Source organism: Engystomops pustulosus, chromosome 5 (assembly GCF_040894005.1).
Source record: "Engystomops pustulosus chromosome 5, aEngPut4.maternal, whole genome shotgun sequence".
NCBI classification, from domain to species: domain Eukaryota; kingdom Metazoa; phylum Chordata; class Amphibia; order Anura; family Leptodactylidae; genus Engystomops; species Engystomops pustulosus.
The window spans coordinates 193,737,266-193,753,927 of NC_092415.1; positions in this window are offsets into that span (position 1 = coordinate 193,737,266).

Below are 16,662 nucleotides of genomic sequence, written 5' to 3' on the forward strand. Positions count from 1 at the left end.
ACTCCTTGCACCAAGGCCTGTATATTTGTTTTATCAACACTTCTTCCCTGGCGGCAATTATATAGTGTATATATGCATACATTGGCATATGTGACACAATAAAACATTGTACTACATAGAGACGGTCCAACACAGCCACACTACAACCTGAAAAGCCTATGAAAGGGTTAATGCAGACTACTGGCAGATATGACAGTGTGCAACAGGTTAGCAAAATCACATTGGCTTAGGAGCCCAATGGGTACACATCTTGAACGTTACAAACGTTACAGAGGTGGATAGGCTACTCAGAGTAGCACGGTAGTAAATGTCTCTTTTCCTGCAAAGGAAAGGCATAAAAAGTGCAAACAGAATGTCCGTACCTAAAAGGAAGGCATTAAGTGCAAAATAATAGTCAATGGCCACTTTTCCCTTGTAGTATCTGGCAAAAGTCTCTCAGAAGGTCTCTAGTGACAAAGTCCATCTTCTGGGTACAGCCCTTGATGTGGGGAAAAGTGCAATGAAGAAGCAAAGGGTCTCCTCTTTTTTTTTTGAGAGGGACAGAGTCCTTTGAAGAAATCTCTGCTGTGGCAGAGGAAGAGGTGCTATCATAGTACATGACAATAATCAGTTCAAGGTATGTCTCTTGACTGAGATAAATAGGGGTGAGAGTCTCAGGAAAGTCTCTGGCTCTTTGGGGTAAGGACAGAAATATACAATATGTACATAGTACAGTACCTGAAGCGGGCTACAGCCCTTCAGGGGTTACTCTGCATCTTCCTCGGTGGTAAGTACTTCGGTGTCAGAAAAACGTACCTGCCTCCTGCTCCTGCGGGTCACCAGCTGGTACTCCTGCAGGTACGCAGGAGCTTTACCTTTTGTCTCCCTTTGAGACCTTCGAAGTTCCGGCCTGGAGAAGATAACAATCTCCTCATCGTCGTCCTCTGATTCAGGCGCTGGAGTCGGAGTCTCAGCTGGCTCTGATGTTTCAGGGGTTGCAGACAGTGGAGCCGGATCATCCTCCACAGGCAGCAGTATTGGAGACTGCGGTGGGGATGATGGTCTCTGCGAGGTACCTCTTACTGGAGTGGAAACAAAACAGAATTGAGGCACAGTCACAAGTTCCAAGAAACTGGGGGTAGGCGAACACAAGGAGGTCTGTAAGTTGGGGGTCGAGGTGAGAGGTGTAGACATAGGGGCAAAAGGACGAAGACATCTCTTCAGCCGGTTCCTATGTACCCGGAGTGGTGGACGGTCTCCTCTTGAAATCTCGTAGACTTCAGGGGAGAGACTGTCCCTAACTAGGTATGGCTCACGCTCCCAACGCCCATCTAGCTTACTGGTAGGATGGTTGTTGCGCAGCCACACTCGATCTCCTGGGGCAAAAGGCTCAGCACAGGCATTACGATCGAAGTCCCTTTTTTGTTTCTCTCGGGCCTCTTCCAACCGCAGATCCACAACTTCTCTGGCATCCGCCAGGCGCCTCTGGTGTTCGTGAACCCAGTCAGTCTGAGGGAGTAAAGACTGGGAATCAGGGGACTCCATGTCCCAGGTCATATCAGCAGGGAGATGGCCGTGTCTCCCGAACATCAGATAATACGGGGTGTATCCTGTGGAGCAATGAGTGGTATTGTTGTACAGGTACACTAATTCGGGCAATAGTTTTGGCCAGTCAGCCCTTTTTGCAGGGGTCAGAGTCCTCAGCATATTGATTAGAGTCTGATTCATCTTTTCACAAAGCCCGTTGCCTTGGGGATGATAGGCTGTGGTCCTCAGCTTCTTGCAGCCATATAGAGTGCACAGCTCCTGGAAGACTTGGGACTCAAATGCTGTTCCTTGGTCTGTAAGGATCTGGTCCGGACAGCCATAGGGGAGGATGAAGCTTTTCCACAGGGCCGCTGCGGTAGTCCTTGCAGACAGATCTCTGACAGGTACTGCAACCACAAATTTGGTATAGTGGTCGATGATCGTAAGAGCATAACTGTGACCGGATCTGCTGGGCTCCAACTTCACGTGGTCCAATGCCAGGATCTCCAAGGGCCGTTGGCTCACAATGGGACGTAGAGGGGCCCTTTGATTGTGTCGCTCTCCTCGAGCGATGGCGCAGGCTGGGCATTCTCGACACCAGGCTTCAATGTCGGACTTCATGTTGACCCAGAAGAATCGCCTTCGGAGGGTGGCCTCAGTCTTCTGAGCGCCAAAGTGTCCAGACTGGTCATGGTACATTTCCAGTACTATCTTGGCGTCCCTCCTGGGAATCACAATCTGGTATAGCCGGTCATAAGTGATAGGGTCCAGAGTTCTTCTCTTTAGCAGACCCTGGTGCATGCTCAGAGTCTTTCTCTGGCGCCACAATTGAGACAGTTCTCCATCAGCTCTTCGGCGCCGGATTCTTTCAGGCACTCGCCCACTAGAGAGATAGTCCATTACTTCTCCTATGGCACGGCTGTCAGCCTGAAGACTCATCCAGAGGTCCTTTTCCGCAGGGGGCTCTGACTCTTCTTGAGGAGTAGCTGGCTCTGCCTCTGTCGGTAGGGAGTAAACTCTCTGGGCATCTTGACGCACAAACCGGGCATAGAACGCTGGCATTTCCACATCTTCCCACTGAGCATCCGTGGAGGGTCCCTCCCACTGGTCAGGGAGACGGGACAGAGCGTCGGCGTTGTCATTGGTCTTACCAGCCCGGTACTTGATGGTAAAGCTGAAATTGGCAAGTCTGGAGGCCCACCGTTGTTCCAGTGCTCCAAGACGTGCGGTGTTCAGATGCGCCAACGGATTATTGTCTGTGAAGACAGTGAAAGATGATGCAGCTAGGTAGTCCTTGAACTTTTCGGTCACAGCCCAGACTAACGCCAGAAACTCCAACTTGAAGGAACTATAGTTCTGGTCGTTTTGCTCCGGTTCTCGGAGGGAACGGCTGGCGTAGGCTATGACCCTTTCAGTTCCGTTTTGGAGCTGGGATAATACCGCCCCTAGACCTTGCTTGCTGGCATCAGTGTATAGGGTGAAAGGCAGACTATAGTCTGGATATCCCAACACCGGAGGTTCAGTCAGCCGTTGCTTGAGCATCTGGAAGGCAGCTTCTCGTTCGGCCGTCCACTCAATGGATACTCGGGAACGTTGGCTCTCTTTTGGCAGGCCCCTTAGAAGCTCTTGCAGGGGAGCCGCCAGCTGGGCAAACTTCGGGATGAAACGCCTGTAATAACTGGCAAATCCCAGGAAGCTTTTGATGTCCCGTACGGTTGATGGGGTAGGCCAGTCGTGCACAGCTGCAATCTTCTCTGGATCTGGCTCAATTCCATGAGCGCTCACCACATGTCCCAGGTACTTGACGCTAGGTTGTAGCAGGTGGCACTTGGATGGCTTGACCTTCAACCCATGTTGGGTCAGGATTTGGAAGACTTCAGCCAGATGGTGGAGGTGGTCTTCATAAGTCTTGGAGTAGATGATAATGTCGTCCAAATATAGCAGGACGGTCTCGAAGTTGCGATGACCCAAACATCTCTCCATCAGCCGTTGAAATGTGCTTGGGGCGTTGCATAGCCCAAACAGCATGTTGTTGAACTCGAACAAGCCCATTGGGGTGGTGAAAGCCGTCTTCTCTCTGTCTTCCGGCGCCATGGCCACTTGCCAGTAGCCACTGGTCAGGTCCAGGGTAGAGAAGTAAGCAGCTGACCCTAGGGCTGCGAGGGATTCCTCGATTCGAGGCAGAGGATAGGCGTCCTTGTGGGTGATATTGTTGATCTTCCTATAGTCAACACAGAATCGAAGGGTTCCATCCTTCTTCTTCACAAGGACCAGCGGGGCAGCCCATGGGCTGTGACTCTCCCGGATAACGTTGGCTGTCTTCATCTCTTGTACCAGCTTCTTCACCTCTTGGTAGCGGGCTGGAGGGATGGGCCGGTACCGTTCCTTGATAGGAGGATGAGAGCCAGTAGGGATGGTGTGTTGGATCAGAGTAGTCTGCCCAAAATCCAGTGGGTGTTTGCTGAAGGCCTGGTGGTGCTTCATAACGACATCCAGGACACCTTGTACTTGGTCTGCAGGAGTAAAATCGTCGTCTCCAATATTGAGCCCAAGCCACCAGGATTGCTCGGCAGGCTCACCTTCAGCCCTTTGCTTCACTTCCAACTGTTGGGAGGCAGACAGAGCGGTTTCCACCAAGTCTTCAGGATGCACGCTGGAGAGAGTGGCTACGGCTTGGTACTTTCTCAGATCCACTGGGGAGTCTCCCACATTTAGTAGTCGAATGGGTACTTGTCCTCGGGACACAGTGACTAGGCTCCTGGCGGCTAGAATGGGCAGGTCTTCATCCGTTGGTAGAGGTTCTACTATTGCCTGGTAGTCTTGACCTTGGACGCCCATGCAGGCTCGACACCATACTAACGTTTCAGTCCCAGGTTGCAGGCGGACAGGTTGGGGATCCTTGATCCGGGCTCTGCAGATTTCCCCATTAGGGCCAGCAAACTTCTGTTGCGCCGCTAGAACCTGCATAGTCTCCTGAATTACCTTCCGGGAACCGTTGGGCACTGTTGGCAGGGAGTCGTGGAGAGCCTTTAGCACTTCAGGGTAGCAGTTGCGGAGGACATTGGTACCCAGTACCAGGGAGAAGTTACCGTTTTCGGGCACACGTGTCACCACTACGCCCTGTCTGGTTAACTCAGTGTCTCCAATGGTTAGCGTGGGCTCCCAGTAGCCGCGGATGGGTACGGGTTTTCCGTTCGTAGCAATAATGTTCAAGTAAGCCTTGGGAGGCTGGATTAAGGATGCTTTTCCTCGGCATTTCTCGAAGGCAGCACTCCGGAGGGTGGTCACTTGAGAGCCGGTATCAATTAAGGCCGGTAGGGTAACTCCATTGATGGTTACATGAACCATGGGGCGAGTCCCCACGAACCTGGGCATCCAGTTAGCATCTCGGGGACTTACAAGTTCTTCCCTTGGAGGTCGTCCCTTAGCTCCAAGGGTTTGTCGTTTAACTGACGACAATCATTCTCTTCATGCCCATATTTATGGCAGTAGCTGCACCGCTGGCGGGGTTTCTTCTGACTCCAGGTGCTTAACGACTTCGCTTCTTTTGGGCGCTGTTTAGTCGGAGATTCACGAGGAGTAGCTGACCGTACCGGGTTCTCTGGAGGTTTCCTCCTCATAGCGGAGACAGTTACTTCCAACTGGGTCAACCGGTCGAGGATTTGATGCAGGGTGTCCGCCAGATTAGGGCCCGGTCCTGTTATGCCAGTAACTTCCATAGCCGCAGGAGTAGGTGATGCTGACTGCGTGGGATGGCAAGCGAGAGCAGATTCTTCCATTTCCACGGATTCAGGCTCTTTCTGCGGCCCAGTAGGTGGTCGGTCTCCTAATATGTCAATGGCAATTTCCTTAAACTCAAGGAAGGAGGCCTGGGCATGTTGAGAAGAGATGATCTTTAGTTGACACCTTTGATTTCTATCAACAAGTCCATTGATAAATTGTTCGCTTAAGGTTTGGTCAGAGGTTTCAGCGTCTTTGGGCTCAAGGCAGGTGATGGCCTTCCATGTCTCCTGTAGGGAGAGGGCAAAGTCTCGGAGGGACTCTTGGGGCTTCTGTCTTTTCCCGAAGAATTTCTGCTTCAACTCGGAGACAGTACACTTGTCAAAGGTGTTACGTAGCCTATCAAGAATCTGGACCACATTCTGACACTGTTCTCGGGGCCAAGACTTGACTTCCCGGAGAGCGGGTCCTTTCAACTGCCCGATGAGGATGCCCACTTTCTGTTCCTCTGTGAATGGGAGCAAGGCGAAGGTGGCTAACAACTTGTCCCTGAATTCAGGGAGAGTATGTGATTCTCCCTCGTAGTAGGGTAACCAGGGGGCCCCCAGATAGTAGGGCATAGTCAGAGGCATCATGGTGGGAGTCCCAGGGACACTAGCTGTAGCAGGGCTGAAGGGACTCTCTGGAGGACTTAACATGCTCCGGTACCCTGAGGAGGGACCAGGGGACGGAACTTGCGCCAGTCCCGTATCTTCGTCCTGGGCGGACATGACTGGCCTAGCTGAGGGAAGCCTGTAGGGTTACACAATGTCCGTTGCTATGGGCGATGGCTAGAATGGGACGTGGGCACTTTAAGACACAGTCACTATTCCCTGGGAGGTGAGCCAATAACCTAGCATCGGAAACAATCTCTACCCCCCTTTTTTTTTTTTTTTTTATAAAATTTTTTATTGATTTTTCCAGCAATACAATCATATAACAAATAAAGTGCTACATTACATATAAGAAATTTATAACATGTATTAGGTTTCTACCCTTACTAGTTATGGATGCTTGCTAAATAATTGCCAGTCCAACCGGCTAGTTATTTACTTTCAGGTTTAGAGGTGGGCCTCTAGCTTGCATTATACATAGATCAAATCAATCTTTCACATATATTATACATCTACCCATCCGCATAAACATAGCATTACCAATATTAACAATGTTTAAACCAGGACATAGCAAATATTTTAAGCACGTATAAGGTACTACTTTTATATACAACAAACTTTACAATTTTAACTTGGGTAGTCACCGTTATAAAACATGATACAATTTTCCTATATCCCCTTGACCTTCCCCTACCTTCCCTCCCCATTTCCCTTCCCTCCCTACCCCTTACCTACCCAACCCCCCCCCCCAGTCATATCCCTAGATAATCACCATAAATCATTAACAAGAGAATAAAAAAAAAAAAAAAAAAAAAAAAAAAAAAAAAAAGAATTATAAAATTAATGAGTGAACAAAGTATGGCAATTTCATGGCCCCTCTCCCCACTACCATATTGCCTTCCCTATCTCACGGGAAGTTATAATATCCCTAAAATCTTCTTTTCCTCTATTGCAAAATAGGAATCTATCCATTTCTGCCAGTTTCTCAAATAGATCAATTTAGAGCTGGTGTTTGTTCTACCATTTTCATAACCCTCAGCTAGGATTGTCTTGTTCGTGATTCGTTTCCACAAAGCGAGTGAGGGGGGGTCTGAGGATATCCACTTTTTGACAATACAAAATCTAGCGAGAAACAGCAGTTTTCTAACTACGTAATTCCCTAGTGCTCTATCATCTTCCCTATGCCATATGCCTAGAATACAGGTGGTGAAGTGAAATGGGATTTGGGTGTCAAAGCAATTTACAATTTCTTTAATAATTCCTTCCCAATAGTTTTGCATTAATGGACATGACCATAGCATGTGAACATCGTCAGCATTCTCCCCCCCGCATCGTTTACACCGGACCATTTCTCCTGAAAATAATGAAATTTTTTTTGGGGTATAGTATATCCTATGCAGGATTGACAATTGCGTCAGCCTATGTGCAGGGATTTTTAGTATCTTTTTTATATCTCTCAGGGTATCTCCCCAGGCCTGATCTTCAACAGTTCCAATTTCCTCCATCCATTTTTCCCTGGGTCTATTAAGTAACCTACGGTGCCTTTGTGTGACTATACTAGAATATATTTTTTGAGTCTTAATCTTTCTTTTATTAAATATCCACAATAATCTTATAATTGGGGGTAGCCCCTCCCATTCCAGGACCGTCTTATTAAGAGAGGACCACCAATGGGCCAATTGTACGTATGCAAAAAAACATGAGGGGGGAATCTCATACTCCTCTCTTATAGCTGAAAATGGCCTTATTTTACCGTTTCTGACAAGCTGGTGGACGTGAATTACTCCCTTCTCTATCCATGGACGTTCTATAATATCGGGTGAACCCAGGTTTGCATTTTTCCATATGGGGGAGAAGGGGAAAATATCTTCAATATCCCATAGGGATTTAATCTCACGCCACACTTGAACCATCAGGGATATTGTGGGATGCGTTTTCCTCATAGGCTGTCTTTCCCAGTTACCAGTCTCTAGAGCTTCAAAAATGTTAAGTTTAAGCGTATGATCCCCTGAACCGATCACACTACCCGGAAGACCTGTCAGGGGAGAGCAATCCCAGGTCAAGATATGTTTAATTTGTGATGTTAAAAAATAAACTTTTAAATCCGGGAGGTTGAAGCCCCCCTCTTCATATGGGAGCATCATAACCTCCAGTTTCAGGCGTGGTTGCCTACCTCTCCAAACTAGCTCCCTAAAGAGGCTTTCTATAATCCGATAGATTTTTACTGGGATCCAAATAGGAGCCGCAGCCAACACGTAAAGGAGTTTAGGGAGAAGTTGCATTTTAATAAGGGCAATTCTACCTATCAAATTAATGGGTAGTTTTTTCCACGTTTTGATCTTACTTCTAATATACCCTATCACTGGCATTATATTAAGCTCCGTATATCTGGTTATGTCTATTGAGCATTTAATCCCAAGATATTCCACCCATCCGTTTACCTCAATCGTCTTAAGTCCCCGGGGTATAGATTTTACCAGAGGGTCCACTGGCAGACATGCCGACTTCTGCCAGTTAATGGTCAACCCGGAGGCCCTCCCAAACACATCAAATGTTGAAAAAACCCTCGGGATGGCCTCATGGGCCCCCAGAAATAACAGGATGTCATCCGCATATAGCGAAATCTTTTCCTCGGTACCCCTTTGATTAAATCCTTTAATATTTGGGGATTGCCGAATTTGACATGCAAGGGGTTCCAAGGCTATGGCAAACAATAACGGGGAAAGAGGGCAACCCTGTCTAGAACCTCGACCTAGTTTAAGTACCCTAGAAACTTCCCCGTTCACCAAAATCCTGGCTAAGGGGCCTGAATATAAAGTTTTTATCAGGTTTATAAACTTATCACCGAACCCCATTATCTCCAGAGTTGCCCAAAGATAGTCCCATTCTATAGTATCGAACGCTCTAGATGCATCCAGCATTAAGATAGTACGTTCCCCCGTATTGGCTGGGATCAACTGGAGATTAAGAAACAGTCTCCTAAGATTGTCCATCGTGGAGCAGCCCGGCATAAAGCCACACTGGTCCACGTGGACCACACTCCTAATACATCTCTTCAGTCTCTCAGCCAATAGTTTAGCGAACAGCTTATTATCTGTGTTGATCAGGGAGATTGGCCGATATGAGTCCAGCTTATTACTGTCTTTCCCTATTTTTGGGATCAAAGTTATGAGGGCTTCCCTCATGGATGGAGGAAGCTCCCTCTTGGTAATCGCGTGATTCCATACTTCCAATAAATGGGATATTAGTTCATCTTTATATAACTCGTACAGTTCAAACGGGATCCCGTCCAAACCGGGGGAGCTGCCCCGCGCCGTGTGTGAGAGGACTTTCAATATTTCCTCATGGGTTATAGGGGCCTCCAACAGTGCTCTCTCCTCCCCTGATAGGTGCGGTAATGGAATCTGCGAAAGATATTTCCTTAACTGATCGCCCGTCATTGTACTCTTGGACTCAAAAAGTTCCTCATAATATTCCACAAAGGCCTTCTGGATGTCTTCCGGCCGATGGAGAGTCCCATTTCCTGACCCCTCTATAGATTTAATTATCACCCGCTTTTTCTCCTCTTTAATTAAATTTGCTAACATTCTCCCAGGGAGGTTGGCTTCTATATAACCCTTTCTGGCATGGTCCCCCATTTTCTTATTTACTTGGGCCTGGATAAGGTCAGAATGTAAATTTTGTGTTTCTTCCCAATTGATTCTATTTTGTTCCGAGGGGTCTGACATATATTTTTCCTCAAGTAATTGTATTTTATTTTCCAAAACCTGTGTATCTTTCTGTGTTTCCTTCTTATGCCTAAGTATTTGTGCCTTAAATATACCTCTAATAAAAGACTTGGCCGTGTCCCATACTAAATCTAATGGGGAGATCCCCTTATTAAACAAAAAAAATTCATTAATTTGATTTACCACCCAATCACTTTTCCCTAATGTGTTTATCCATGATGGGGTGATTTTAAACCACCTAGTATTTATCTTTTTCCCTAAATTAAAATTACATATTAAAGGTGTATGATCAGAGACCCCTCTAGTCCCATAAGTGCATGACGTGCAGAGGGACAAAGTACTAGCATTAATGAGTGCCATATCTAACCGTGAAAAAACATTGTGAGTTTTAGAGAAATATGAAAAACCCCTTTTTCCTTTATTTAATTCCCGCCATGTCTCATACCATCCGAATGACTCCAATAAATTTTTAAGCATATGAGGTTTGTGATAGGAACGCTTAGCCGGACCCAACTGGGCAACGTCCGCCTCTATGTCCAAAATTGTGTTGAAGTCCCCTATTAATAGCGTGTATAATCCTCCCATCTTTGTGCAAAAGGTGAAAAATTCTACTATTACGCCTGTGGAAAATGGGGGTGGGACATATATATTACCAATAACCCATGATTTACCCTCTATAATACAATACACAAAGATGTATTTCCCCTCGGGATCCACCTTTACTTGAATCTCCTGGTACTCCAAATCCCGCCGAAAAATTAATGTTACCCCTCTCGAATATGAGGAGAAAAAGGAATGATACATCCATCCAATCCATTTTTTTCCAATTTTGACCGCTGATTCAGTGGTCAAATGGGTTTCCTGTAATGCAACAATATCAGGACGGTGTTTATTGATCAAATCAAAAATCGCAACTCGTTTGTTCCTGGGGCCCAACCCCCTAATATTCCATGACAAAACTTTCATTCAGTGCTCTCAAGTCGACCAAAACTTATTAGGGGGACTGACCACTCGAACCGAGAGCTGACCACCAATAAAATGCAACAGGAAGAGGGGAGAGAAAGAAGAAAACGAAAAAGAGAAAAAGAAAAAAAAACAAACAAAAAAAAAAAAAAAAAACTGTGTGAATACTCTAGAGATATGGCCACCCAGAGATTCGACCTTCCGCCTCATCCAACCGCTGCCCCATTTTTGAAATATCGATCCTGAGTTGAGACACTTCCTTGTTCACCTGTGTGACCTCTGTTGTTAGCATCCTAATGTCACCCCTACAATTCAAGATTGCTTCATAGATCTGGTTTAAGGATGGAATATCTGTATGTTGTTTCCCCTGTATTTTTTCTTGACGATTACTTAAGGGGCTATGACCATTACTATCTTTCCCCGGTATGGTCTCAGCCATACTAACTGCAGAGATGTTATTCACTGAAGTATCTGACGTTATCTCTCCCAATGATTCATCAGAGTGGGCAGATAGACCAGCCTGGGACCCATCCTCCTTATCCTCATTCACCTTCTCACTTCCCCCCAGGGAAAGCCTGCTCTGCTGTGGAATTTTCGGGGAAAGGGCGTATTTATTCAATTTAGATTTAGCATTTTCCCTAGCCTTTTCTGCGGCTTTTCTTTGCTCTTTTGGGGTAGTAGCCATGGTACTCGCCCCCCCTTTTACCAGTTTCTTATTATTTGGCATGTTTCCTCTGATACCACGATAGTCGGCAGGGGGATCAATCACATAAATAAACAGTACGACTATACAGAACAGTTAGTGGCTTCCAATTATAGAACCCTGTAGGAATAGCAACCGCTCCCTATAACCAATATGAAGACAGGAAGCATGCGAAGATTAGACATGCATTTAAGCAAAAGCAGTCTCGTTAGTAAACTTGGAGACAGTTTTAAAGCAATAGCACGTTAGTAAACTTGGAGACAGTTTTAAAGCAATAGCACGTTAGTAAACTTGGAGACAGTTTTAAAGCAATAGCACGTTAGTAAACTTGGAGACAGTTTTAAAGCAATAGCACGTTAGTAAACTTGGAGACAGTTTTAAAGCAATAGCACGTTAGTAAACTTGGAGACAGTTTTAAAGCAATAGCACGTTAGTAAACTTGGAGACAGTTTTAAAGCTATAGCACGTTAGTAAACTTGGAGACAGTTTTAAAGCAATAGCACGTTAGTAAACTTGGAAACAGTTTTAAAGCAATAGCACGTTAGTAAACTTGGAGACAGTTTTAAAGCTATAGCACGTTAGTAAACTTGGAGACAGTTTTAAAGCAATAGCACGTTAGTAAACTTGGAAACAGTTTTAAAGCAATAGCACGTTAGTAAACTTGGAGACAGTTTTAAAGCTATAGCACGTTAGTAAACTTGGAGACAGTTTTAAAGCAATAGCACGTTAGTAAACTTGGAGACAGTTTTAAAGCAATAGCACGTTAGTAAACTTGGAAACAGTTTTAAAGCAATAGCACGTTAGTAAACTTGGAGACAGTTTTAAAGCTATAGCACGTTAGTAAACTTGGAGACAGTTTTAAAGCAATAGCACGTTAGTAAACTTGGAAACAGTTTTAAAGCAATAGCACGTTAGTAAACTTGGAAACAGTTTTAAAGCAATAGCACGTTAGTAAACTTGGAGACAGTTTTAAAGCTATAGCACGTTAGTAAACTTGGAGACAGTTTTAAAGCAATAGCACGTTAGTAAACTTGGAGACAGTTTTAAAGCAATAGCACCTGTGGATTAGTGGATTAAAAGAAACACATAACACAATACAGGGCTTCCATATGAAAACCCCAATGGCAGTAGCTGTAGCGCCTTATACCAGGTATTGAAGCCAAAAAAAAGTTAAATATGCGTTAGACAGTTCCACAGATACTTTCTTGCAATGCCGAGATGGACATTCAAACATAAGGAGCAGTCACATTAGCAAAGCACTTGAGGCAGATTTGTAACGCTGACACATGTGTGTTAACAGGGTTAGAGGTGCATAACACAAGACTGAACAGAGAGTGGAATCCAAATGTAAAATGCAAACAACAGCCTTGTCACCTCCTAACGCGTAAATCGGCCAGCCAACAACGTAGGGTTCAACAAACAGTAAGCGACTTCACAGCTGCTGCCGTGTGATAATGGCAAAGCCATGCAGACAGGGAGGACAGTCACGTTAGAATGAAGCAAAGTTAAATAGCCGGCACATAGTTATTAGAAGGTTAGGAAGAACGCTTAGCACAAAGCGAGATACTTAACACCTTCCATCTGTAAATACCCGAGACGACAACTGTGGCGCTTCCTAGGAAGATGTATAGCCCAGGAACAGGAGGGAATTCAGCAGACACTTAACTGCATCCAGTCGAGCTATAGCAACAGGAAACTTCCTCAACTTCTATGCAGACATCGGCATTCGCTCCACCTGGGCAGGCTCCTCTTCCAGGTTCCACACCTCCCCTTAGGGACATGCAAACCAGCCGACAGCTCCAGCCAGGTAAGAAAACGAACGCCCTTCGTCCACAGGAGAAAACGATGGTAGTCTGTGCTCCTCGCTCTGCAGCCCACTCCTTGTTAGCAGATCAAACGTATTGCCACGTGCCTCTCCCTATGGTGCTCATGTGTCTCTAGCTAATTAGCGCGCAGATCGAGAATCGAGCTACGCGCCGGGGTCCAGTGCAGGCTAGAGATGATGCATCCCAGCGAGGCCGTCTAGGTGCCACGGCACGGGGGGCGGGGGCGGCGGACCGGACATCCGCTCACATGCTCCACCCTCCTCCCCACACTTGAATCTCTCTGATAGAAGATCTCAAAAGACCAATCTCTACCCCCCTTTAACTTCCCCAGCGGTACTCACTCAGGATCAGCCGCGGTGACAGGACAGCTCCGGTACACGAAGGTCTCCGTTCCCGATGTCCGGCAGGCAGCAGGGTTCAGTGATGCTCCGCGGTGTTCTCCAGTCGCAGGACACGTGCGCCGGAACTCCGGATGAGGCGCACACTGCTGGCAGGCTTCAGGCGCGGCCTGCGCCGAAATCCAAGATGGCCGATTAACCCTCTTCGTTGCCGGCCGCACACGCTCCAGCTCCTCCTCCACGGTGCTTCGCGCCACTCGCGCAGGGGGCGGGGCCTAATGACGCTTCTGGAGTTCCCGCCAGTGAAGATTTGGCGGGCTTGAAATACTTGCTGCGCCACACGCCTCTGAGGTAAATGCTTCAGGCGCAGCAGCGCCGGATGTAGCAGAGCTGACACAGTTCTTGCAGGAATTAACCTCTTGAGTGCTGGAGCGACGCTCGACAGCACGTGGCAGCAGTATAAAGTTCAATGTAGAAACACACAAATACTTGGGCCTAAACCCGGATGGCAGCAGGGTTAGGCAGCACAGTCTTTTTCTTAATAAAGTACAGTCTTTAGTGCCAGGATAAGGCACAGAAGTAAATATCCTGTGATTCGTGACGCCACTTGTAACATCCCCCACCGGGGCCTAGCCCTTGAGGTGAGGCCTGGAGTCAGCCGGGACCCGCGGTACCGGAGTGGCTGGCGGTTGCGGCCTAAGCACGCTATTGTCACGGTGCTTGGTACGGGGGAACCGGAGGGCTGTCCTACAGCCTGGCAGGTCTCCAGCAGGGTGGTGTTGGCAAGAAATGATGAGGGAGCGGCTGCTATAGCGGATCTCCCTGGGGCAACCCCTTAATGTCCCGAGTGTGAGTCTCTGGGTGATGGACAGGGTGCCGGTGATGAAGGCAGCCGTATTAGCAGGGACCAGATGGAGGCAGAAGTTGAAGCAAACAACTTACAGTTCTTTATTTGAACCGCAGGAACCGCAGCAAACGTGCCTTTAACAGGAAGGTAGGGTGCCGAGATGTGAGTTGGAGGAAGCCTCAGGAGATAGTTCACCAGCCTGGAAGTAGAGGGCAGGCTGGGAGGCAGCTGTGTCCTGGTAGGAAGCTTCAGCTTGTCCTGTAGGGCTTCAGGTATCACCTTCAAAGGTAAGATGATACCCCTTTTCCTCACTATACTAACTCTAGTCTAATACTCCACTCTTCAGAGGCAGGGGCTAGGCTCTTCCTGCTCTGGTATGGGCTAGACAGAGATTTCTCACTCACTCACTGATTCTCCTACAACAGAATCTCTCTGAATCCTTACTAGAATAATCTAGTCCAGAACATTCCTGGCCAGAGGTTTTATTACCTCCCTTTGGTCAGGTGGTGGCTGCTCCTCCAATCACATCTCAGCTTACAGAGCACAGGATGTAACACATATCATTGGATAACAGCATCTGGCATTATACAAAATACTTAACCTCTGCCTTGCCAGGCAGGATTCACCACTGCAATATCCCTATGTCCTATTAGAACCATGTTGTGTAATGGGATTACATGCAGGTGGGACGTATTCGCAAGCACTACCTCGCCATTGCATCGGCGAGGGTGTTGCAGATGTTAGATAGATAGATAGATAGATAGATAGATATGAGATAGATAGATAGATATGAGATAGATATATAGACAGATAGATAGATAGATGATAGATAGATAGATATGAGATAGATAGATAGATAGATAGATAGATGTTAGATAGATAGATATGAGATAGATATATAGACAGATAAATAGATAGATAGATATGAGATAGATAGATGATAGATATGAGATAGATAGATAGATAGATAGATAGATAGATACATAGATAGATAGATAGATAGATATGAGATAGATAGATGATAGATATGAGATAGATAGATAGATAGATAGATACATAGATAGATAGATAGATAGATATATAGACAGATAGATAGATAGATAGATAGATAGATAGGAGATAGATAGATGATAGATATGAGATAGATAGATAGATAGATAGATAGATATGAGATAGATAGATAGATAGATAGATACATAGATAGATAGATAGATAGATAGATATATAGACAGATAGATAGATAGATAGATAGATATGAGATAGATAGATGATAGATATGAGATAGATAGATAGATAGATAGATAGATAGATAGATAGATAGAAGATAGATATCTGCTCAGTTGGACAGGTATGTTAGTGTAGTTTCCCGCCCCCGCCACTAGAGGATGCTGGTGCACTAGCTGACATGACATGTAGGTGAGGAGGAGGAGGCGGGCTCTGATGATACATAACAGCACAGGACGGGCGCCATCCTGGCCAGTACAGAGCGGCCTGTGGTGCGGGCAGTGGAGAGTTTAGCTGCCCTCCTGGAGTGTAAAAGCTTCTATCAGGAGCAGGAAGAGAGGAAGTTGTCCTCAGCCTCCCTGTAGTGTCATGGCTACTGTCTGAGGAGACCATGCCCCGGCATGTCAGGCCTGGGGAGCAGTGAGGGATGTGTGCAGATCAGAACATGGGGATGAGGAGGCTCCTGTGTGACATGGAGACCACATTACAGCATTATGGCAGAGGCTGTGCTCGCTGTATACATGTATATACATGGATGAGGCTCTTCGTGCTGCCCATCAGTGGGTCCCTGGGATAGGACCCTAAAGAATTACTCATCCCCAGCTCTATGAATGGAGAAAATCCCCTTTAAGGCCTAACTTGCTGATCAGTAGGGGCTCTCAGTGATGAGACCCCCACAAATCCCGAAAACAAGGGGTCTGGTGAGTCCCATATAACAATATCGGACCCCTCATCGTTACGTCAGACGAATGGAGCGGCTGCGCATGACCGTTCTGCTCCATTCATCTCTGGATCTGACAGAAATTTCTGAGCGCAGCGCTCACTGATCTCCATAGAGATTAATGGAGCATAACAGTCATGTGCGGCTGTCAGCTCCATTACACTTGGGGTAACGATGAGGGGTCCGACGGTATATGGGACTCGTTTTTGTTATCTGTGGGGTCTCATCACTGAGACCCCCACCGATCAGCAAGTTAGACCCTATCATGTGGATAGGACCAAGCTAGTATTGGTGGGAATATCCCTTTAAGAGATTACAGGACATATATACAGTATATATTATGAAATCTATGTTCAGTCACAGAGCTGGATGAGGGCTTCCTTTTTGTGGGATGTGTAGGTGAAATAGGAGAACAGAATAGAATTGCAATACA